The sequence below is a fragment of the Lissotriton vulgaris genome, unplaced genomic scaffold, assembly GCF_964263255.1.
Source record: "Lissotriton vulgaris unplaced genomic scaffold, aLisVul1.2 SCAFFOLD_2034, whole genome shotgun sequence".
Lineage (NCBI taxonomy): Eukaryota > Metazoa > Chordata > Amphibia > Caudata > Salamandridae > Lissotriton > Lissotriton vulgaris.
Window position 1 is genome coordinate 106,572 of NW_028243712.1, and position 25,459 is coordinate 132,030.

A 25,459-nucleotide genomic window follows, 5' to 3' on the forward strand; every position below is an offset into this window, starting at 1 on the left:
TGGTATTAAATAATTTCTCAAAATCTACTCTATTTTTGTCAATTTTTTGTTTTTTTTTCTCATTTTGTGTTCTCCCTTTGTTACTGTTTGTGTGTTGCAAAAATACTTTACACAATGCCTTTCAGCTAAGCCTCACTGATTTTTGTGCCAAGCTACTCTGGGTTAGGCACAGGCTAATTTAGTGAGTTTTTTGGGTTCACCCTGCAAGGGACTGTGGCAGGTGCTTCACCGGGGCTCACACCCCATTCAACCAACAAACCAATTTCTAGCAAGAATCTTCTGCTAGTTAACCAATTTCTAGCTAATGTGCAGGCCCGGACTGGCCATAGCGGGCACCGGGCAATCCCCCGGTGCGCCGCAAGGGTGGGGGCGGTTTTGAGCCGCTGGGGGCCGATTTTGTTACAGGGCCGATTTTGCAAAATCGGCCCTGCAACAAAATCTGCCGAAAACTGGCCCTAGCACAGTGCTCTGCGGCACCTCCATGCCCCCCGAGTTGTGAGGGGGGCAACCAAGCACTTTGCCAGGGTCGGTTTTGGTTCCCAGTCCGGCCCTGCTAATGTGTCATACCAAGTTTGAGTGAAGTATGTGTGCTTTGCTTTAAGGCCATTTTAGGATGTTGCAAATATCTGTACGCCTATTAACAATATTTTACATCAAGCTATTTTACATACACTGTCACCGGCACAATAGAATTTATGTATTCACTGCTGTAGATCGTGGAGTGCATTTGCGCAGCATAGGGTGCACTACTAGAGTTGCACACTAGCTCTACAAATATGAATTGTCAAAATATTGAATAGTAGCAAGCAATTGTGTGTGACTCTAAAAGAGACCAGGCTATAAGAGGTATTGGAATATATATGAGAAATGACTAGCTTTTAAACATACTGAAGAAATGTAAATTGAGCAACCAAGCCCTAGCTGAATTCTGGTAGATTGGGTGGTGCTTGGATTAACTGTTGGATGGGTTTCTAAAGTAGAGATACAAGGACTGTATAGGCATCGTGACCTCCTGGCTTTATCCAAGTTTGTGAGCTCAATAAACTCGGTGGTTGCAGAATAAAGGTGTTAACGTAGCTTGCAGTGTGGAGAAATGAACACAACTGAGTAAGAAAACTTGGCAAATAAAAAAAAATGAATTCAGATTTGAATCCATTTCCCATCGAGATTCGGTGAAGCAATGCAAGGATATTTGGCTTACAGCACAATGTCTTATGTTGCAGAAAAAAAGTATGCAGTATGGTTCTGCACAATGGAGTTGGAAAATGTCAAATAAGCCGTAGGTCCACGTAGAGATTGTGACAATAGAGGAGTCTGGAGGTGATAAAGGTATTAACTAATGTTAACTTGTTGGAGAAACAGAGTTGCAATTGTTTCACAAGGGAAAGCTAAAAAAAATCCAGAACTGATGGTTCATCTTTACTCTTACCCTTAGGAGAGACTGTGGTGAAAACCGTGGGTTTCCATCTTCATGTCAGAGGGTCAGGAAAAGTTGGAGTAGGGGCATGGAAAATTCATACGTTTGGGCTTGGGGACGAGGATTTCATAACACATGACAAATCTATTCTCCTATTCCAGGTTTTCTGTGAAGACCCTGATTGATCGCTCTTGTTTTGAGACCATTGATGATTCAGCCGCAGAATTTGTCAATTTCGCATCAATTTTGGAACAAATTCTGAGTCATCGACTCAAAGGTACAGTTTAAATTTTTCAATGTTTGTTTATGCAGTACAGAAAATGTCCTGGCCCAAATGCAGTGATATGCCAAGGTCTCTCTTTAAAGAAAATATTTTGGTGCAAATGTACTCTGAGGCATTCAGTGAGGAATATACATCTGGGTACAGAAACATATACTGTTGATGCTGAAAATGAACATCTGATTAGAAGTTTGTCTCCAAAACATGGACATGTTAGACTTATTTTTTTAAATTTTTGGTTATTTTTTTTTCATTGTAGCTTGTGGTGGTGTTTTGTTTAAGATTTGGGCTCCTGGCGTTCTGGTATCAATTTGGTTTACTTTTCCATCTGTATTTGTCATTTCATTTGTATTTAATCATATGTATTTTTTCCTGCATACAAATTAAGCTGCAACTAGTATATCTGCATATTTAACTAATAAAATTGCACTGACACTTGAACAAGTGATGGGTTTAAAAGTTAGGAGCATAGTTGATTCATCTATGAAATGGTAGCATTGTAGTACAAATGTTCACACCCACAGCAGTTTAAGATTCAATATTAAACATACCTTATTAAACTCCTCTACTTGTTAATCGTCCCTGCTGTTAGCTTGGCAGTCTTGATGGACACCATGGAGAATTCTTCTAGAGAGTACCCATTCTTTTTCTGTATTAACCGTAAATACAGCAACAGTTTCTGTCTGTATTTATCCATACAAATCAGTAAAATCGAAAGACTTGTTTATAATATATGGCACAAAGGAAATTTGAAGAATGATCCTGATCTGTGTAGGAAATTCAATTTGCATAACAGCACTGGTAACTGATGTAATTATTTTCATTGTAATGTCTAATTATGTATGTTGATTCATCTGGCATTTTAAATTAATCTTAGTTTGTGTAGCCGCTCACTGACACAATTGAATGTCTTTGCTTCTTTATCCATTAAAGCACACTGAGGAAGAATGAGACAAGATGTTCTGTTTGGCATGTGTGTGTTGGGCCACTAGATTTAAAAGTTAATGCAGAAAAGTTCCACTAGACACATTTGGTTTGCATTGTTTGGTGTCTCACCCCTTACCAATTTCTACTGTATGTATTAACCCCTTAAGTGCTGCCTGGGTGCATTGGCCGACGGCAGCACTACCTCCCCAGTGCTGCGCACGACCATTGGACGTCCATTCAGCACTAGTTCCAATGGACAGCGCAGCACTGGGGAGGAATGTTTAATAGCATCTATGAGGTTAAGAGTTTATATTGTTTAGTTATTTTTTTGTTTTTTTGTTATTCACCTTCCATATTTGTAGTACTGTGTCATATTTTACCTTAATAGTTCCAACCAAAGCATGAACCTAAAATCCTAATCAAAGCATCACTATTTACTCACTTTGAAGGTACTTAATCTTGCCCAGCTATGGAGAAATTGTTAATATGCCATGGTTAATAATTTAATGACTACTCCAAATTCTAATCGTTCTATTGTAGCATTTTTTTAATGGCGTTTAGATGTTTAAGTACCCATGAGGAGGTGGATCTGGGAGGAAAAAAGACTGAGTATTAGTTGTATATTACATTTAATTTACAACACTACCTCCCACTGTCCATTCAATCACAAAGATCCCACGTCTTAATGCGCTACAGGAACTTACTTAAACAGAATTGCTATGTGACGAAAACCTAGAAAAACATTCTGAAATCAGCAATGCAGTACTTGAGTATATTGCTTAAGATTTTCTCAAAGAAATCAATCATTTAATTCTTTAAATAGTTAATGCAAGTTTTAAAAAAGAGAAATATGCAGCATGGGTTTTAGCTGTCACTTTGTGAACTGAATGTCACTCTACAACAGTAAAATATGCACAAACTTCTTCAAATCAGAGTAACAATGTTGGTAAGATGTCTAAAAATCTGAAATTAATAGAACTGGCACACTAGCATGAGCTTAACATGTTTTTTATTTCTTACCAGTTTACATTGCAAAATGCATGGACTGACAATCGAGTGTGTAAGACAGCTGTTAATTTTTTTTAATGTCTCTAGGAAACTAAGTTTAGGGATAGCAGTTTTTTGCTTCTTCCTAACTAAAGTGGGGGAGTATCACCCCACTGCTTTTCCGCAGTGTAGATAAGGCAAAATAAAATGATGATAACATGATGGTATTATCATTTTTTTTTCTGTGTTGAATTGAGTTTTTGGGCAGCGTGGGGCTTGGCTGTTAGCCAGCAGGGTAGGAGTGATTGGTGCACTGTAAGTGCGCATGACGGTTTGGCCTGCTGTCGGGCCAGCCAAACAGTTGTGTGCACTTAGCATGTTCTCCAACCGGCTGCATTGCACAGCCTGGGTTGAGAACATGCACAGACTCCCACTCGGACCAATCAAAACACTGCTGTCATGCAGGTGACTGCACTGTCGTGATTGATTAGGGGAGTGTAGGAGCGGGTTTGCTTCAGATTGACAGAAGAAGACTGAGGAGAGGCTGCAGCCGGCCTGCAGGTAAGTGATACACTTTTTTTTTTTACCCTCTTCCCGCCTCACCGCAGATGCCACTGACAACCTGTAATGTCAGGCCATTCTCAGGATGTTTTTTCAACATGTTTTTTTGAAGCGTATGGATTTGCATTGGTAAGGTGAAACAGAGTAATTTAACACATTATAGCAAATGTTTCACGATTCTGTATTTCTACACTTGTAAAAAACGGTACCTTATTTGAGAGCCTGGGTCTATGAAATAGGATAGGCCCAAAAATGCAACCATGTGAAGTTAGGAAATTAGATTTGGAATAGGTGAGAGAGACCTCCATACTATACAACTACAGTTTTCGCACTAAATCGTTGAACACACAGCCCTTGTTGAAGAGAGAGTTTACAAACATAATTCTTATGTGAAGCACGTCCCTTACTCAATTGAACCATATACCACATGTGGGAAGAAATCATCAAAATAAAACCATGCAAATAAGTCTGTGTAGATACAATAGAACCTCGATATAGTGTGCAAAACAGCAAATAAAGAGCATTAAAGAGAAACCATGAGGCAAAGGACAAAATATACAGAAAGTAAATTGAATAATGCCACGTAGAACAATCCATAGCACATAATTTAAAATGTTCTGTGTTTACCTATAGCAATGAGCATATAACAAAGAGGTAGTAAACATCAATGAAGACCTAAATGCTACATTACTCATCGCAAACTTATGTTACATAGGCTGGTGGGCATAGTCTATGGGACTGAAAAGGCCAAAAAATGTGCCCAACCAAAATAAGAAAGCAGTGTTTAGAAAATATATGTCTGTATTGGCTGTCGTAGACTAGACTGCACGTAGGCTTGGGCCAGTCTGAATACAGGGCAACCTACCTACCTCAGACTTTTATGAAGACTTTCGACCCTGGTTTGCTGCTTTTCACTTGATTAAATGGTAGCCCACTTGTGTCGGGCCTGATCTCTAGAGGGGAACGGGATAAAGCTGTGACCCTGTGAAGTCAGTGTGGTCTTCATATAGCTACTGTTTTGATCAGTTGTCACATATGACATAAAACAGGTATCCCATATGTGTGATTGGGTCTATTAGGATTGCGTGTACCTATGAAGGTAGAATATTTTCTGTTGGTTTGAAGTTTTATAGTATCCTGTGAAATAAATGAGGAAATAAACTTATTTCACTTGTAGTTGGAGGTTTGCAGGGCATTTTGGGTAACAAAATGAGTTTGGTTTCTCAACAGCCATATTACTCTGGATTCCTCACATTTTCTGAAATGAAATGGTCATGGTTGGTAGCGTTTCCTAGATGCCGTCAGATTACAGTTCCAATTACCAGAGCTTTCCTACAGAAACTGAGATTAAATTGGGACTTTGGGGCATAGTTTCGACCAGGAAGTCTGGTAATAAAATCTGTTTGTAACCACGAAAGCCATGCCGCCCAGGATTCCCATGGAAATTCTCTGGGTTCATAGGATTGCCTGGGTGCTGGCTGACCCTGGCCCACATTCTGCAATCTTGCCTCGTGTAGATGGAGCAAATTGATTTAAGGTAGTTTTGCTGAACAAAATGTCCCATTCTGCTCCAAAGGGAGCGGAAAGACTTATGGCCCTGAGGGGGAGAGGCATTTGGCAGGCAGGGGGCATGTGATGGTGTGGCTTAATGTCAGAACTGTGCTCCCTGCACACTAAATTCACTTTTTAGGTATCTATCCTTGGTGGATATCAGGCTTTCTGTGTGTGTCTGAGCCCCAGGGTTTGGAGCAGTGTGTGTCTGATGCCAGTACAGTCTGCCACAGCACCTACAATTTTAAAACCATTCTATCCCTAATGTCTAGTGGGATTTCTTGTTGGTGGGGGGGATAGATTTAGGATAAGATCCTCAACTTGGTCTGAAAGGGGACTGAAAGATTGTGAAAGCCCCAGGCTTGAGAAGTTGTGGCTCACTGTCGGGACATGTCAGCCTCAAATTAACTACCCCAGGTCTCTAATGGGCTTTCTTGCCCAGTGGAGTCGGTATTTCGGGGAGAAAGCGTCCACTCTGCTCCAGTAGGCAGACCCATGGCTGGACAGGACAGCACCCACCAATCCATTTTATATGTAAATCCTATTCGTGGTTTCTAATGTGCTTTCTGCCCGACCTGGGCAGTGGTGAAAAAAGTGCCCTGGCAATTGGCATCCAGCATCTGTAAAGTCTGGCTCCCACACTCTATTTACTTTTCATTGCCCTGTTTTAGTGGGTTTCTGCTCCACTGGGCAAGCAGTTTGGGCATAAACCCACCCAATCTGCCCCCAGGAGAGCAAAAAATTGATACAACCCAGGATAGTGGGGGAAGCTATGACTAATGCTAATGGAACACTCCCCTTTAAGCTGAATGGTTGGATTTCTGCTTGGGGAATCACCCCCTTTGACAATCTCTGATCAGGAATCCACTATAGACGGGTACTACTTGAAATGGGGGAGCCTCCCCTTTCCAAATTTCTATCTTTCAGCTCCTAATACGTACACAGTAAAAGCAGAATGAACATTTAGCTCCTTTTACTTTCAGTTGTGATGACATCAGCACTGCATAAATGCTGACAGTTCATAGTCATTCACAAAACAAAAAGCCTCGGGCTGCAGGGAGATGCTCACCAGCATGAGGTGGGGGCTTGAAAAGTGACGCATAAGAGGGTTTCCCAAACCTTGCTGCCGTCATTTGATGAGCTCGTCCTCGAGACGTTCTGGGCAGCACTGAGAACAAGCACTTGAAAGGATGCTGAAAATTACAACAAACAGCCAATAGCAAGAGGTGAGAGAGCAATATTACTCTAATGTAAAGACAAGGCTCAGTGTAGGCATATTTTAAGATATTGGTGACAATAAAACTTGAAAAGAGATATAGTCTGTTAGACCTGTCAGCCTGGGGGGCAGGGGGCGGTGTCTCACCATCCGCCCCCGCCCCCCCGCCCTCCAAATATTTTGCCTTCACTTCTCCTATTTTAGATAATCTCATGTTGTTGGCTTCAGGACCCCGCATACTCTACCATTATTAAAAAGTGTTAAAGTGCTTCTGCTCTCTCCTTAAAACATGTTTGAATTGGCTTATACCAAATTGGCACATTTCATTTACTTACAAGTCCCTAGTAGATTGGCACTGCATCTTCCCAGGGGTCAGTAAAGTAAATGCTGATTGTGCCAACCAGTTAAGTAGCCCTTTCAGACATGCCTCCTGCCTGCCATTGCAGCCTGCATGTACAGTTTTTAAATTGCAATTTTGACATAACAAAATAAACCTTTTGCTAGGCCAAAACCATCCTTTTTAATATATATGTCCCCCCTAGGACAGGTCCTGATAGCCCAGATGGCAGGGTGCAGTGTAATCAAAAAGTAGGACATGTACTTTAAGTTTTACATTTCCTGGTAGTAAAAAAAAACAATTACATTTGTTTTTTTACTACTGCAAGGCCTACCTCTTCCATAGGATAACATTGGAGTTACAATATTACTTTTAATATACTGTAACCTCCAAATGGGAACAGGTATTCAGTTCATGTTAGTGTCTTTGAAATTGTAATGAGAAATCCTCTCAAGATAAAGTCTGATTTTTAAATTGTAATTTTGAAATATTTCACTATTAGAAAGTTGGCATTTTCCTGGCTCAGCCATTTAGTGCCTGTAGTTTCTCACTGGGTCACATGAATGAGTGTAGCTGACAGTGGGGGCTTTGTGCATTCCTCCCAGACAGCCACACACAACAAAGTGCTTCGGTATGCCTCAATGGCCATCTATGGCCGGATTGGATGGCTGAGCTGGGCACAACCCTATCTGTAGTTGAATAGGTTGTCATCCCTCCACACAAAGGGCTGCATACCCCCGTTTAGTTGCGGCCGGCATAGGTAAGAGCAATGGGAAGGAGCGGTGGTGCAGGAAGGGTTGGAATCAACAGTTGATGGGATAGGTAAAATTAAATAAAATTAACTTACCTTGTGCTCGCCGCATTACCGACTCAGTGATGCAGTGAGCTCAAGGTAAATGGTTTTATTTAATTTTACCTAATCAGTCATCTGTCACCTGCCCCGCCCCACACCACCGCCTCACTTCTCTTACCTGTGTGGACAATGCATGCCCCCTGTAGTTAGTCTTGAGTCGGAGCCGGCAAGAAACTTGTGCACTTAAAAGGGAAACCTCTACAAGCTTCTCCCACTTCAAAGGAGGCTCCTGGTATAAACATTGGACTTAAGACCCACCTCTTTGGTACACTTTCTGGACCTCTAGACATTCTGGTAGAAAAAAAGGACTGCTGAAAGGATTGCCACTGAGCTGGACTGCTGCCCTGCTAGACTGCTGCCTTGCTGGACTGATACCTTGCTGCCCGCCTGCATAAGGGAATGGAGCTGCACCTAAATCCAGGACTCCTAGAGGTACTCCAAGGGTTAGTCTGCTGCCCCTGTTCAGGTACATAAAAGCACCCTCAAGTTGTGCCCCTCTGGTCCTGCACACTTAGTGTGGCCTCCGTGAGGCTGAATTAATGTTTGTAGGCTCTTTACGATGGCTAACGGGCCTACCATATCACTCGCTCTGCTGACCAATGTGAGATGTTCATCCTGATCCTTCAAGCATGGACCGCTTGCAGAAAAGGCCAGCGAAGCTCCAGCCCATCTGTTCACAACAAGAACAGGATCTTGGTGCTACAGCATAGACCATACATGACACCAAACCTGCTATTGGCGCTACATCGACAACTGTCCACAACCCTTCCCTACTCCTTGTGGCCGCCTTCACCAGGGACGGCACTCCTTGCGCTAAACTGAGAAGGTAACATTTCAGCGGGATTAAACTGCTACCAGCATCTGACATGAGCTCCATCTTGGTTGGCCTGAACTTGTGACTTTCTCTCTGTCTTGCATGGCCAAATAGCTGTGATTGGCGCTTTGTGTGTTTGGACATTATTTTCACTCACATTTTTCAAAATTGCATATCTACTGAATGGACTTTTGTCATTTTGGTCTTTATTTATTAAATGTTGCTCTTTCTAAATTTGTGTGTGTTTTCTTGTATTTTCACTTCATTACTGTTTGAAGTGCTGCATAAATACTTTATAAATTGTCTTTAAGTTAAGCCTGACTGCTCTGTGCCCAGCTACCAGAGGGTTGAGCAAAGGCCGATTTGGGGTTTGCTAGTGCCTCACTGACCGGAATTGTGGTTGCTGCATGAGAAGGGTTTCACCATCCTCCACCAGTAACCAAATTCTCCCAAATCTCAATATAAACAGAACCAAAAACGACTAGGACTGAAGGTAACCTAAGTGAAGTAGTGTGGCTCACTGGTTAGAGGCGGCAGACCCGAGAGCAGAGGACGGCCCGGGACCAGGGTTCGATTCCCGGCGCGGCAGGTTTCTGGACCAGGGTCAGCGGACTCGATAATTCTCTCGCCTCGGTGCCCACTCTGATCAGCGACCACACTCGGCAACTCTGGGCATTAGCTTGCCTCATCTTCACTAACGGCCCCACCAGACCGCCGGGGATGCCTGGTCTCACCCTGGAGATACCCATTAAGGGACCATCTCTCAAGGAAGCCAGGAAGGGTTTCGCAGCGGTCGAAGCGCCTTGGGACCCTACGGGTAAGTAGTGCGCTATATAAATGCCAATACATTTACATTTTTACATTTTTACTTTTTGCATTAAAATATAGATTACTGTTGAGACCTTAATTATGCTCCATGTGAGATCTCAGAAATGTAGGTACACTTTTAGCATTGTTATGGTTTGATTCTTTCTCCCCATTCATAGTCCATGAAACAAACAGACTTTGCCCATCTCTACAGAGAGCAAGTATCTTGTTGAAATTTCAGGGTTAGTGAGTGTTAGCCATCTGTTGCACTGTAGGGAGGTTTATCAAGAACGAACGTAATGATTTTCTGTTAAGAAAAATCACAATTTACATGTATTTGTTAGTGTGATTTTAATTAGGGTATTTATAAAATGCCATTGTATCTTAGAGAAGCAACAAAGACTTGCATAGAGAACAGACTACGTTTACAAAAATATTTCAGACATTGAAGGACATGGCGGATAAGTCAACATATTTACAATAGTTTGCCGGCTAAGGCCGGCCAAATGGTCATGCGCACTGAAACTCTCTCCAGCCCCAGCTGCGTTGCTGGGGCTGGAGAGAGCAGGCACAAGCTCCCAGTCTGCCTGCGAGTGCAAGTTGAAAGTGCTCAGGTCAATCCTGATGCTGCTTTCATGCAGCATCGTGATAAGCCGCAATGCATTCTGGAGCCTGTGCCCCGAAGACTGGATCAGAATGCGGCGGGCAGCGGCGTTCAGGAAAGTTATTTTTAATTGTTTTTTTTTAAAAAATGTTTTGTCCCCATAACCCCCCCTCTTCATCTCCCTCCTCTGGCCCGCCACTTTCGCAGGGGATGGACCGCTACTGGAGGGTACCCCTGCCAAAGAGGTTAGATGTATTTAGTTTCAAGGGAGGGAAACAAAAGCTGGGTAGACCATCCAGTGAGATTCCTGTACAATGTGCTTTGTTCCCGTGATTCAGGTACTCCGAATTTTTTTTTTGTTTGTTGCTATTTTTTGTTGAATTCATTGGTGTAGTTCAAAGGGTGCCCTTGTGCAACTATCTGGCGACATATTTGTGACTCCTTCTTGCATGTTTTCTATTTTGCACGTTTGGATTCCTAGTCCTACCAGTGCTTGACTTTAGCATTTAAAGGACATCTGGGAAACTGGTGGGGGAATCTGGCGACCTCTAGCGTCTGTCCTGGAAAGTAGAATATACACCTGGGTGGTGAATTCAAGGAAGACCTGAATTGTGCAAACAAATTCCTCTGTCCAGTCAGATGGTAAAAAAGGGCCAACTAGGATTTTCACTCAAATGTATTTATCCTGGTGGTGCAGTGAATTGCCATGCAGGGATGTCTCCACCCACTGGACTTCCCCATCCCAGCGAGTATCGAGGACACCTGCTGCGGTCACACAAAGACCACCAGGAATTAAGCTAGCGGCAGTATAGTCTAATTCTCTGCAGGCTCCACCAGGGGATAAAATGCCAATTTGGTACCTGCAATCGGAGGAGTCTTGGTAATGGACCTCTTTTCAGTGACCATACTCCCATGCCTGTGTGGTCCAGCCGAGAAGTTTGCCACTCTGTGGTAAGCCCGTTGCTGGATCACATCCCTCAGCCGTACCGACCCCTGTGAAATGGGCATTAGCATTCCCGCAAGTGGTAAAAAAAGTTTCTACCCATATGGCCCTAAAACCAGTTATCTAATGGTGACTGACATTTTCGTGTCTTGTAAGTTTATTATTTTTTACCAGCATCACTGTCCACGTGATAAAGCCTGATTAGGAAACTTTTTATGGTGATCCCATGACTTGTACTCATTGATGGGATGATATCACTTATGTTATCTCTAAAGGATATGCACGTAATATGCTAGCACAAGGTGAACAGCTGTTTTGGACTTGCAACTTCTTGTTGCAAATGGATGTGCTGGTGTTAGTAGAGCATGAACTTACCTGGAGAGCAAGGGAGCGCTGAATGGGGCATGATTTATTGTCAACTTTATTTGTCCATCGCTGCCAACTCGGTGGTAATGAATGGATAAGAACAGCGCTGAATCAAAAAATCTCCCATGATGGTCATTTTAATTCCTTCTCAAATAATTGCTTTTTGAAAGAAGTTTTCTCTTCGTGACACACGTGTATGCAATTACTATTGAGAACACGCGTGTCTTTTTCTATCAATCTTAGTTCATTCATAATTAACTCCGAGGTAATGTTTTCACTTCAGTAATTACTCTTATTTAAACAATGATTGGAAAGTACGGCCTTTGTATCCTAAAACTATTAATTAAAATCGAGGCCCGCCATCGCGAAAACCTGTTCTATTATTGTACAGTCAGACAGACCGCACTGCAGGCTGGCTTCCAAATATTATCGCGTTTCCTCACTGGCTCATATTTCAGATTGTCCTTTCCATGTGTATTGAAAAACGCGGGCAGTTATGTAACTGACCCCAGAAAACGTTACTAATTAAAATTTCTAATGTGCAGGTATAAAGAGTGTTTACGTATAAGACTTTTGCCACGGGCTGCAGCTATTTTTTGGAGGAGGCTCAGTAAGTACATACAGTTTATTATCTCTTTAACTCATGCACGCTCCTTCCCTTTGCTGCCGTAACACTCTAGGCGCCATCACTGCTTCCAGTCCATATTTCCGCACCACCTACTCTCTCTCTGCCTTCAAAAACAAACTTAAAACATGCTAGTAGCTTAACGGCTCCATTTGAAAGAATAACCTCTCTCTGCAGGACCGGACAGGCATTTAATCCACTGGACATTTCCCTGGGGGGGTGTGTAGAGTTGCCGGGTCATGGCCCAGCCCATTGTTGAGGTCTACATAGGGGAGGCGTGTAGAAACCCCCTGGGTGCGTAACATAATGGATGTGGCTGGCGTACACCAGCAGAGTAGCAATAAATAGCCTGTGATTCCGGGCGTGGTCAGTTGGAAGACCACCACCATAACTGTGTAATCCCTGTGGACCAGTAGGCCCCCAACCAACAAAATTACATTGCCATTCAAGCTAGCTCCATGGGTAGTTATTGAAATCAAAGGCACAAGAGTGACCACAAGGAGAGGCCTGGAGTATGTGACACTGAACTTCTCCCAATTTAAAAAGGTCCCAGAGGGGGCAACCACAGGTTTTTGCTAGCTAACACTCCGGAAGTTGTTGTGGTGAGCAGCACTCAAGATACCGACAGCCAGTACGAGCAAAAACCTGATATCTGGGGATTCTCGGAGGACCTGTTTGGGACACCATCACCCCACCACCCTCAAGACTCTGAGGCAGCGCCCTCAACTGCTCTCTGCAGGAGCACAAGAACAACTAATGCCCCGTGACATGGAGAGTCTTCACCAGAGCCCTCGACAAGGGGTGAACAAGGACATTAACGGCTACATCCACACCCCAAGCTGTCTCAAAAGAACAAAGGCTTTACATCCGGTTAACCAGAGGACTATCATGAAACATGCAGTCAGGGGCGGCTCCTCCACTAGGGCAGAGGAGCTTTGCACCACTGCTTTCTCACTGTGCGAGAAAGCCAAATCATAAAATGGTAATAACTTCCCATTATTACCATTCTATGTTTAGTTGCGGGCGGGGGCTGCTCTGCGAACAGGGGAGGAGTGGTATGCCCACTACTGAGGGCGTAATGACTGTTTGGTCGGCCCTCTGGGGCTGTCCAAACAGTCATGCACACCCTGCCCTTTCTCCATGCAGGGTGCAATGCAGCCTGCAGGTAGAACATAGTTACAAAAAGGGTAAACCCGGAGTCACTGTGACCTGAGTACTAAATGGTATGCAAGAGAGGGGTCACAGTGCATTGAAACATTTACATAAACAAGGGAGGAACCTGAATCCTAAAACTTTATCAACCATTTCAAAGAAACAAAATAGCAATCAATTTACAACCAAGGTTATTTAATCACATTAGAAGTCCAAGTGTACAAAATTGACTTTGCAGGAAGGCAATATTACATAATTAATAACTCACATAGGCGGTGCCCAGAAGGGGCGAGGAAGTGCAAGGTAATTTAGTGATGGGTAGGGTAGTTGAAAGGTAGTGACAGTAAATCACAAACCCTTCCGGTATATAGATTTTTATATACCAAATAGCCAACGTCTAAACATTAAAGACCTACTGCCATACAACTCATGTAAAATCCATAGTATACTGGGCAAAGCTACTAGTTTTTACCATAAGTGTAGCGGCGGGAAGGAGTTAATTAACACAGTCGAACTGTTGGGAGAAACTGGGGCTCCAGTGCTCTCCAGCTTGTGATAACAGGTAGAAAGAGACGTCACCTAAATAATAGAGGTGACCATTAGCCAGTGATCTCGGCACACAATAAAATAAGAAAGTGTGTTAATGGGTCATAATGCACTTACTAGTAGTGCGCCAAAAACGGGGCAGTGAGGCATTCGTTGTAAAGTGATCCTTCTTAATAGGACGCGTGGATCTCAAGCGATCACGTTGGGTATTTCAAAAAAACTGAATTAATCCAGGGAAGAAGCAGATTCAATCTAAAGTGGAGCATAAAAACAGCTAAAGCTTCACTCGAGTGCCAAACAATCCCGAATGGATGCAATAATTGTGACATGCAAATCATTAGGGCTGAATACCTGGGCTAAGCAGTGAAACCCGAGTGGTCTAACGGGCGAATGTTAAAAAACCCAATAGTTGATGGTTGCTTCAAAACGGGTGCCAGGCAGAGGTTAGAGCACTTAAGGCTGCGTGCGGGTGTAACGCAAGGGCGCTGATCTAAGAGCTTAGTCTGGGCGGCATGCGGCTGCGCTGTTAATGGGCGGCCCAGCGGCAAAGTATAGATAAATCAAAAGGGTGTATCTACTGTAAACACCATTTAGGGCAGAGAAAAGTATTCCATGGTAGATTAAACCCAAAGCGGTGGTGAGGCTGCCACATATAAATTCAAAAGGTGTATCTGTTGGAAACACAGTTAGGTTCGAGAAAGCTACTTCATAACAAATGGAGCCCGGGGTTGAAAAAAGCACTGCCATTAATGGAGAACACTAGTTGCAGTCGGGTCAGCTGAATAATATGGGATGCCACAAAAAGCCAAGTCATCCGTCAATAGACGGCAGGACAATCAAAAAACAAAACAATTGGTACGCGATAGAACGCAAATGCAAACTAACACGCATAACACGTATGGCAAATGCGGCGGAAAAGTGAAATTAAGACATCATGCTAGGGCGCCATCGTGGGACTGTGAACGGTAGGGTGTTAATCGAGGGCGAAGACCAGCCAAAGCGCTGGCTTACCTGCGATTTCCCGTGGTGGTGTCCTTCACAGCAACCAGTGTTGTGAGCATCACTCATTTATGTAGGAAAAAATAACGCTTCTAGCGTGCACGCTTGGATTAAGCGTGACGCGGGGGCGTCGTCAGACAGTAAAGAAACACTACATCAGGCGCCATAGAGGAAATTGGTTTAGGGTGTCAGTAAGGATGAATTTAAAAAAACAGGGACTAGAATGAATTGTGAGCGAGGGAGTAAACTTAGACCATAATAAATAGAAAAAGCTCTACAAATCAGATTGCAATAAAGGTTACCATTGTGGTTATCTAAAATGTCCAGCTAGCATTAAAACATTATCTCAACGGTCAGAGGGATTGTATTCACATTATGTTGTGTCAGCGGTAACTGGGCTGAGGAAGTTAAAGTAAAATAAGCAAATTTTTTTTACTAAGAGGCATATCGTGCATTTTAAAGGCCTTGTATCAAGGGTTGCACACATGTACAAGGTTTTATGGATAAGATCTGATCTTGGAAGGCCACGCATTTCAGTTACATTCAGGTAAGTTAAAAATTACTCATCTCCACAGTTGGGGTGTAAATGCCAGATTTTGCACTGTCCATACATTAGCACCCAAGCTGGAAAAACAACATACAGCATGGGCAGAAACAATTCAGTGTTAGACATTTAATTGCGTAGGCCCAAACATGCCAATTGTGCATTGCTCGTGTCTTGTTCATTAAGCCCATTTGCGATAGTCAAATTTAATCATCCATTTTGACTCCCTTACATTGAGGATTGAGCCTCTATCACCTCCTCTAGGGCCTAACTCCGCTTTTTCAAGAACCAGCCATCTCATTTGATCTGGCGAATGCAGTCGGTTCACAAAGTGATCGACGAGGGGCGCTCCCTGCACTTGGCAACGTATCCTACTCTGGTGTTAAAGTATCCTTGCCTTGACTTTCTGTTGGGTTTGGCCCACGTACAGCAGGCCACAGGGGCAGAGAATTCCATAGATGACATTTATGGAATTGCAGTTTGTAAAACCTTTCAGGTCCAATGTTTGCTCATTATGTGTGAAGCTTTTTGTCTGTAGTGTGGTGGCACATGCTTACACTGCCCACATCGGTTATAGCCTTTAACAGGTGGCAGATTCCACATTGATTGTATCGTGGGATCCTTATCTGTAGCTAGGAAAGAGTTGACTACATGATCTTGAATACTTTTTGCTTTGCGGAAGGCATGCATCGGTGGCTCTGGTTGTTTGTCATCCGCCACCAACCCCCAGTGCCGGTTGATCACCTTTTTTATGGCATTACTTTTGTTAGAAAAAGTGGTCACACAGATTAATCTTTGTGTAGCAGGATCTGGTCTGCTTCGTGGGGTTAGAAGGAATTCTCATGGGCTTTTCTGCGCCCTTCTGATCATTCTCCTCGGCTAGCCACGGCTCATTAGTCTGGTACTGAGGATGTCAGATTCCTTCAAGTAGTCTGGTTTTTTTTGGAACAGTTTCTTTTGATGCGCAAAAACTGGCCCACCGGGAGATTGTCCCGAAGTGCCCTGGGGTGGTGGCTGCTGTACCTCAATAGTGAGTTTCTCTTAGTTGGCATTCGGTATAGGGTGGTATACAGTTCGTTGTTTTCATGACAGATCTTGACGTTCAAAAAGGCGATTTCCTTGTGATCGGACTGCTTTTTAAATTTAATATCAGTACCACATTGGGCCAATTGTGAAAGATGTCGAGCTCAGTTTCAGTGCCCGTCCAAATCAGCAGGATGTTGTCTATATAGCGTCTCCACAGATCAATCCTCTGATGGTGTGGGTTGTTGGAAAAAAATGAAGGACTGTTCGAAATTATCCATATAAATGATGGCCAAGTCTTGGTCAAAGGCTGCCCCCATAGCCTTGAAATACAAAACAATTATTTTTCATTATTATTATTTTTATTGTCGATGAATTTAGTTGGCACCTCCACTGGTGCTGGACATCTGTCGAGGTAGGTAGTTATGACCTCCAAGGCCGGGTCTTGTGGGATACTAGTGTAGAGGGAAACCACATTGCAGGTTACTAGCAACTGTTCCACTGGGTTATATGGGCGCTCGTCAATTCGTGCTATAACTTGCATAGTATCCCACAGGTATGCCAAAGTGTTCTCCGCAATAGTCAATATATTTGCAGAGGGGTTCGAGGAGGGCGCCACAGCCAGATACTATTGGCCTCCCTGACGGATTGGATATGTCCTTGTAGATTTTTGGTAGCGTATATATTGTAGGTAGACGGGGTGAAGCTGGTTCAAATATTGAAACTCTAGTTCGCTCAAGAAACCGAGATCGCCCACGAGAGTTCCTTCTAACCCCACGAAACAGACTAGATCCTGCTACACAAAGATTAATATGCATGACCACCTTTTTTTTATGGCATTGCTTTTGGTAGAAAAAGTGATCCAACCGACACTGGGGGTTGGTGGCGGTTGACATTCAACAACCAGAGCCACCGATGCATGCCTTCCGCAAAGCAAAAAGTATTAAAGATCATGTAGTCAACTCTTTCCCTACTACAGATAAGGATTCCACGATGCAATCGATGTGGAATCTGCCACCTGTTAAAGGCCATCACTGATGTGGGCAGTGTAAAGCATGTGCCACCACACTTTAGACAAAAAGCTTCACACATAATGAGCAAACATTGGATCTGAAAGGTTTTACAAACTGCAATTCCATAAATGTCATCTATGGAATTCTCTGCCCCTGTGACGTGCTGTATGTGGGCCAAACCCAACAAAGGCAAGGATACTCCAACACCAGAGTAGGATACGTTGCCAAGTGCAGGGAGCGCCCCTCATCGATCACTTTGTGAACCGACTGCATTCGCCTGATCAAATGAGTTGGCTGGTTCTTGAAAAAGCTGAGTTGGGCCCTAGAGGAGGTGATATAGGCTCAATCCTCAATGTAAGGGAGTCAAAATGGAGGATTAAATTAGACTCTATCGCAAATTGGCTTAGTGAACAGGACACTAGCAATGCACAATTGGCATGTTTAAGCCTATGCAATTAAATGTCTAACACTGTGAATTGTTTCTGCCCACGCTGTGTTAAAACTTAGGCTACAACGTCAACATTATCGGCGCCATCTTGCCCCCCTTTCGAGCCCATTCGTGCGCGTAAGCGGCAGCCATTTTGAGTACCATGGCCTCTCTGCCCCTCGCTGATAGCCAGCGCGACTCTCTCTCTCTCTCTCCTAACCTCGCAAGCATCCCCCGCACGCTGACAACCCCCACTCTCACATGCCTTGAGTCATAAACCCCTCTTCAGTGCAGCTCTGCCTCGGAACCCCATCCTGTTCCCAGCGCGACACCTCCCCTCATTCCTTTCATGGTCCCGGGTCCTTTGATAAAACCTCCTTTTCCTGTGTGCCCGTTTGTCTTCCTCGTTCCCAGGCCGCCACCTGGCCCTGTGGATACTGTTTATTGCCCCCCTGTACAGTAGGAAGCTTCCCCCATCAAAGGACCCTCGAGTTGATCAAAGCCCCCACCCTATGAGATCCGATCAACCCCACACATTCCGTGAATCGGCGGAATATCCAGCTGCGCGATAATCATCACCTGTTGTGACCGGGGTGGGGACTCCAACTGTAAATGTGTGTGGGAACGGGCCTGAAGGGGGGATTCCGAGGATGTCTTTCCGTACATCAAAGTATTGACAGAGATGTTTCATACAATAAAGCAATAAACTCGTGTATAAGAGGCCAGGCCTCAGAGATGCGGTTAGAGCACCTCGAGGATACCCTGTTGTCTGATTTGATGTGTTATGCTCTGTGGGAATAAAACTTCTGTTTCCAGCCTTCCAGTCTCCAGCGCCTGCCTCTTTGTTTGGTAACTTGAGTGGGTATAGAGGCGGTTAACGCCGGGCAACTCTGAAAAAGGTCATCGGCCCTACCTTTTTCCACAATTGGCGTCCCAAACGTGGGGCCCATCAGCGACTCGTGGATCCAGTGGGAGAGGTCCTGACGACAGAGTGAACGACTGCAACGATCGGGAGAGCTCCTGTCCGATAGACCCTCTTCTGACAGCCGATCATCCGAACTTCACTGGTTCTGAACAGACCTCTCTCGAGTGATCTACGGTCCTGACTGGGAACCATCAGGAGTCCGCGAGGATCACGAAGAATAGAGGACGATCGGGCGCTGGATTCGGAAGACAAGAAACTGTCCATGCGGTCCGGGTAAGGTCGTGTAAACACGACGAATTGCGAAATGATTGTTTGATTGTTTGGAAAATACTAGTATTACTCTTTTGTTGATTTGTCTGGAGATTCGCTGTCTGCAAACGGAGAAACAACAGGCTCTCTCTTTGCAAACAGTGAAGGATAGGTAACGCAGACTTTTGTCCCCATTGTAATCCGTCGTGCCTATCTTCCTCCCCCACTGATTGATTGTTTGGCCCGAACTGCTGTTCGTGGATTGTTCTCTGGAGATTCTCTGTCTGCAAACAGGGAAGAACAGGTTCTCTCTTTGCAGGTAGTGAAAGGGTAGGTAACGCAGACTTTTGTCCCCGTTGTAACCCGTCGTGCCTACTTATTCTCCCCATTGATTGTTTGATTGACCGAACATTGACTGTTCGATATTGGTTCTCTTTGAGGTATTCACCGCCTGCAAACAACGAAGAATAGAAATATTCTGTCTAGTCTTTGCACGCAGTGATAAGATAGGTAGTGCAGACTTTTGTCCCCGTTGTAATCCGTCATGCCTGTCTTCTCCCCACTGATTGGTAGCCTGTTTAGCCCGGACCGCTTATTAGAGATGAACCATCCGGCTCCTCTGGAAGGCACCCCTAATAAGGACATGTTCATGAAGCATGGATTGATCGCTATAGTTTATAGCAAGCTGTGGCATAAATATACGAAAAAGGATCGAGAAAGTCAGTGGCCACTGATAGGATCCTTCGATGAGGATAAAATAAGCGCGCTAGAAATAGCCCTTGGTAAACACAAGACAACGCCCACTATGCTTGATAGTCTCGGCATGTGGCGCAAAGAAATCGAACAGCGTAAAAAGAGAACTGAGAGTAGGCTGGGAAAAGAGCTGCGAAAGGCAGCCCACCTAGCTGCTCAGAAACTAGAAGAAGAGATTAAGGAAAGAGAGGAAGCCAAACAGAAACTAGAGGTGGAAACATCAAGCCAGTGTCCGGTTAGAACGCCCTCTACGCTCTATCCTGAATTGCCCTTGAAACAGCGAGCCAACGATGATCTGCTGTTAGGTCCTCCGATCATCTACATGCCCCCTCCATATGCCCCTTCCCAACCCTTAGCACAGCACCCACCACCCCCAAGCACAGACGAGAGTAGTACCAGAGCTTCGGCCCCCGTGGCCTCTGTGCCGGCCGAACCCCTTGTATAAGGTACAACACAAGCGACAGTGTTAAATGACCCAGAGACCCGGAAGGCTGATTCTGCAAGAACGAACAGATTAAGCAAGGATGAGCGAGCAGGGATTGACAAGGTAGTGAGGACATTGGTAGAAAGAAAGGAAAGTGAAGAGCACGTCACGGACATGTTCAACACTTATACAGGGAGCCACAGACGACATTTTACTGTACGACTGTGTTACCACATCTTGAATGCGTACGAGGACCGATATCGAGAAAAAGGTCCCGAGAGCCTAACTACTCTGTACAGGAAGGTCGATATCGGGGATGAGGGTGAGTGTGATGTGACGGACCTCCTTACGCGTACGCTTGAGGTTTTCCGCCACCTCACTGAACAGGAATCGGAAGCTAAACCCCGACACCTGTAGCAACCGAACCCCAAACTGAGCGAGCTAGCACCATGATGCCAATAAGAGAGGCTGCCCCCTACTGGGTTCCTCCACGAGGTCTAGGAACTCACGATGACGTCAACCACAAAGATGCAAGAGGGAGGGTAGTGTACAACTGGGTCTACCAGCCATGGGATCGGCAGGATATTCTGACGTTCCGGAAATCTCTGCCTGATTTACGTAAAAACCCCACTGCCTTCTATACTGAATTAGGTACAGCCCTAGGTTCAACGATTATGACCCTGGCTGACATCGATTTGTTTTTCGGGTTATGCCTACCAGCTGATGTGTGGAAGCAAATCCGGAAAGTCGACCACCTTGAGCTGTTCGGACATACCTGGTCACAACTCGATGACATAGATGGGCAACGAGAACCTGGACTGAAACCTTTGAAATCCATTTTAGACCTCCCAGATAAAATCGTGCAGAAATTGAAAACCCTGATTCCAGAAAAGAAAGTGGACTGGTCGATAGTAACGGCTTGTCGTCAGAAACCCCAGGAGGATGTATCGGAATACTTCTCCCGGTTTGAAACAGTGTTCTCCGATTACAGCGGCCAGGACATGACCACTGCAATCGGACACCATCTGTTTGTCCAAAATTATGTTAAAGGTTTGTCACCGGAGGTCTCCCAGAAACTGCAGGCCAGCGAGAGTAGTTGGGCAGCCTCCAAACCTGCGGCTATCCTTCAGATGGCCCAATATTACGAACACCAGAAAAACGAAAACGATAGAGCGACAGAGAAAAAGAAGAAAGACTTAAAAGAGAGGGTGATGATTGCGCAATTGCAAGGGGTGACTATAGGACGAGAGCAATACAAAGGAAACTATCAGACGAATGTCCCTAAGAACGCACCTCCTAAAGACCGCACCTCGACACCCCACATTGGACGTACAGACATTAGAGAGGACCAGTGCGCCTTCTGTAAAGGATTCGGCCATTTGAAATCCCAGTGCCCGGTTCTTTCAGAGATGAACAGAAATAGGGACCCCAAGGACGTAGCGGGTGGACCAAGAAATAGAGGGCAGCAACGGGGGCCCTCAAATGACATGACTAACGATAGATCAAACAGACCGAATACATTTGACCGACCCAGACAGAATCAGTACCAACAGTCTGACTGCGACGATGCCCACGACTTTGCATAGGACTGCCAAGGGCAAGGGAGGGATCCAGTCGAGCTCTATGTTGACCAGCAAGGTCCTTATGTCACTGCTAAGGTCCTGGGTACAAAGTCTCCATTTCTGGTAGACACTGGCGCAACACGTAGTGCGTTATCTAAACGACTGATTCCAAGGGCACCCTTGTCTGGCTCACTTGTAACATCGATAGGTTTCGATGGAACGCCCTCCACTAACCCTTTGTCCGCTCCGATCCCCTTCGACTTAGAATACAATACCACTGACACAACGTTTTTGCTTTCCTCCAATACTCCTGATGCCATTATGGGACTTGACTTACTGAAACACTTCCGAGCGACCATTAGATGTTCCCAAGACGGAGTTCGAGTTTTCCTGTACGACAACCCCATTCTGCTTAGACATTGCCCTTCCCGACGCATGTTTTCTATCAATGACGCTGACACATCCCTGCTTGACACTCTGCCTCCGTATTTGTGGGCCAAGACGGATTCGGACGTAGGGCGCATGATGATTGACCCAGTGCACATTACTGTCCGACCAGACGCAATACTCCCAAAACTTCCACAATATCGGATATCGCCCGAGGGCGAGAAGGCATTGGTAAGGATTATTCAGTCACTGATAGACGCAGGAGTGGTAGAGGAAGTGATTAGCAACGTTTGCAACAGTCCTATCTTGCCCATCATCAAGAAACAAGGGGAGGGGGATGAGAAAGCATACCGCTTCATCATCGACCTTCGAGAGATCAACAAAGTGGTTGTACCCCAGTACCCCGTGGTCTCAGACATCACCACTATCCTGACCTTGATTCCTTCTACTGCCACCACCTTCACTGTCATTGACCTCAAAAACGCATTTTTCTCTATCCCCATCCACCCAGACAGCCGATATCTCTTCGGCTTCACCCTAAAAGCCCGCTCATATAGGTTCTGCCGAGCACCCCAAGGCTACACTGAAAGCCCCAGTATCTACAGTCAGGCCCTCAAGTCCAGTTACCCGATGGAGTGGTGTTGGTACAATACGTCGATGACATCCTTTTGGCGGCCGACACCACTCCACTGGCAGTCACAGCCACCATTCAACTCCTGCACTTCCTTGCGGAAAATGGCCACAAGGTCTCCAAAAAAAAGTTGCAATTCTGCCAACCCCAGGTCACTTACTTAGGCCACCTCCTGTCCAAAGACGGAGGGAAACTTACTCCCGACCGGATCCAAACCATTCTTGAAACCCCTGTCCCTAAGACTCAGAAACAGGTCCGCTTCCTACTAGGCCTCACCTCCTTCTGCCGACAGTGGTTACCAAACTTCAGCCTCATTGTGAAACCGCTGCTTTCTCTGCTAGCTAAAGATGTCCCCTTCCCACTCCCTTGGACCCCTGAGTGCCAAACCTCCTTCACGGAACTACGAGATGCCCTTTGTTCGGCCCCTGTCCTAGGTACCCCCGATTACACAAAGCCCTTCTCCCTCTACACTCACGAAAGGGAGGGGTGCGCTTTATCTGTCCTAACCCAGTCCATTGGCCCAAAGCAACGACCGTGCGCTTACTTCTCTGCCACTCTTGACCCTGTAGCCAGAGCCTTACCTGCCTGCCTTCGAGCTGTAGCTGCCGCTGCTATCTCTATCCGTCAGAGTGAGGGGATCGTACTCTCGAATTCCCTCACGGTACTAGTACCCCATGCAGTTGACACCCTTCTGAACCAAACCAAGACGCAACACCTGACGAGTGCACGACTGACTGGATACGAGCTGACTTTGCTTGCACCCCATATCACCCTGAAAAGATGCACCACACTGAACCCGGCAACTTTGCTACCCCTACCAGAGAACGATCCCAATGTGCCCCCTGTACACGACTGTGTGACTCTCACGGACGAACAGACTAGAAGTAGGGTTGACCTCAGAGACACGGCTTTTCCTGACCCTGACGGAGAGCTGTGGGTGGACGGCTCTTGCATCAAACTCCCCGATGGCACCACTTCAGCTGCCTACGCAGTCACCACAGCTCGAACTGTAGTCAAGACAGCCCGCATCACACAACGATCTGCCCAGGCAGCGGAACTGATTGCCCTGACACGAGCATGCATCCTAGCAGCAGGAACCACAGCGAACATTTACACCGACAGCCAGTATGCCTTTGGGGTGGTTCACCATTTTGGGCTCCTTTGGAAGGAAAGGGGATTCTTGACCTCACACGGCACCCCTATCTTGCATGGAGATTTAGTCTCCGCCTTGATCGAAGCTGTCCTTCTCCCCAAAAGACTTGCGGTCATCAAATGCCAGGCACACAAAGTGACAGACATTATTGGACAGGGAAATGCACTAGCGGACCTCACTGCACGAGCGACAGCTGAAAATAGGACGACAACACGCATGTACGTGACCAGGTCACAAGCAGAAAAATGGACCGGCACTAGGGACACTGTTAGGGACATTCAAATGGCTAGCACACAACGCGAATTGACTGAATGGGCACGGGTGGGATTAAAGGACGATGAAGGCTGCTGGCGGACAAAAGACGCAAACAAATGGTTGTTACCTGACTCATACCTGATTCCCATACTGACTATGGCACACTCCCCTGCTCACATAGGATCAGCCCCCATGATTGAACTTGTCTCCAGAGTTTGGCACAACGATAAAATCACGGACTCCGCCAAACGTCTGGTCCAACAATGCCTGATATGCCTGCAACATAACCCTGGGAAAGGAACTGTGGTCCCCCGAGGAGGGTTTCGGGTTCCCAACCACCCATTTGAAGTCCTACAGATGGACTACATCCAACTAGACAGATGCCAAGGCCTGAAATATGTGCTTGTAGTGGTGTGCATTTAGCAAGTGGGTGGAGGCATACCCAACCCGTGATAACACTGCTATGGCCACTGCAAAAGTACTGCTAAAAGAATTCTTCCCTCGCTACGGCCTTTGTCGAATTTTATGGAGCGACAATGGCCCCCACTTCATAGCCGAAGTCATCCAGCTCATCTTAAAGGGGCTGGGTATCACACAAAAGTTCAACGCAGTCTTCCACCCCCAGTCTGCTGGACTAGTCGAGCGACACAATGCCACACTGAAGTTAAAATTAGCCAAGATAGTGGCTACCACAGGACTGAAATGGCCAGACGCTCTCCCACTGGCATTGCTATCAATGCGTTCCACCCCCACCAAACACCACCTGACACCATACGAGGTCGTTTTCGGCCGGCCCATGAGCGTCTGGTCTGCACCTAAACCAACCTCCATTCATGACGTCCCGGACGTCCTAATGTCTGATTATTTGTACAAGTTAACTGAAACTCTGTCTGTCATTCATCAGCAGGTGCAGCAGGCCATCCCCGATGCTTCCAGGGGTCCGGGCCACGACATCCAACCGGGGGACTATGTACTAGTCCGGAATTTTCAGCGGGCGAAGAGTTTGGAACCCCGGTGGACGGGCCCCTGGCAAGTACTGATCACCACCCGGACGGCGCTTCGAGTGGAGGGGAAACGGCACTGGCTGCACGCACACCACTGCAAGAAGGTCTCCTCGACCCTGGCCAC

The 25,459-nt window shown here is 45.6% G+C and overlaps 1 long non-coding RNA gene across 1 annotated transcript in view; it reads left to right on the plus strand.

Annotated features, from left to right (window-relative positions):
- Window positions 1-1,575: 1,575 nt before the first annotated feature.
- Window positions 1,576-25,459, plus strand: part of LOC147668247 (uncharacterized) — a 320,115-nt gene continuing 296,231 nt past the window's right edge. The window contains exon 1 of the long non-coding RNA XR_015304142.1: window positions 1,576-1,694. This is a non-coding gene — a long non-coding RNA (uncharacterized LOC147668247). The remainder of the gene's footprint in view (window positions 1,695-25,459) is intronic.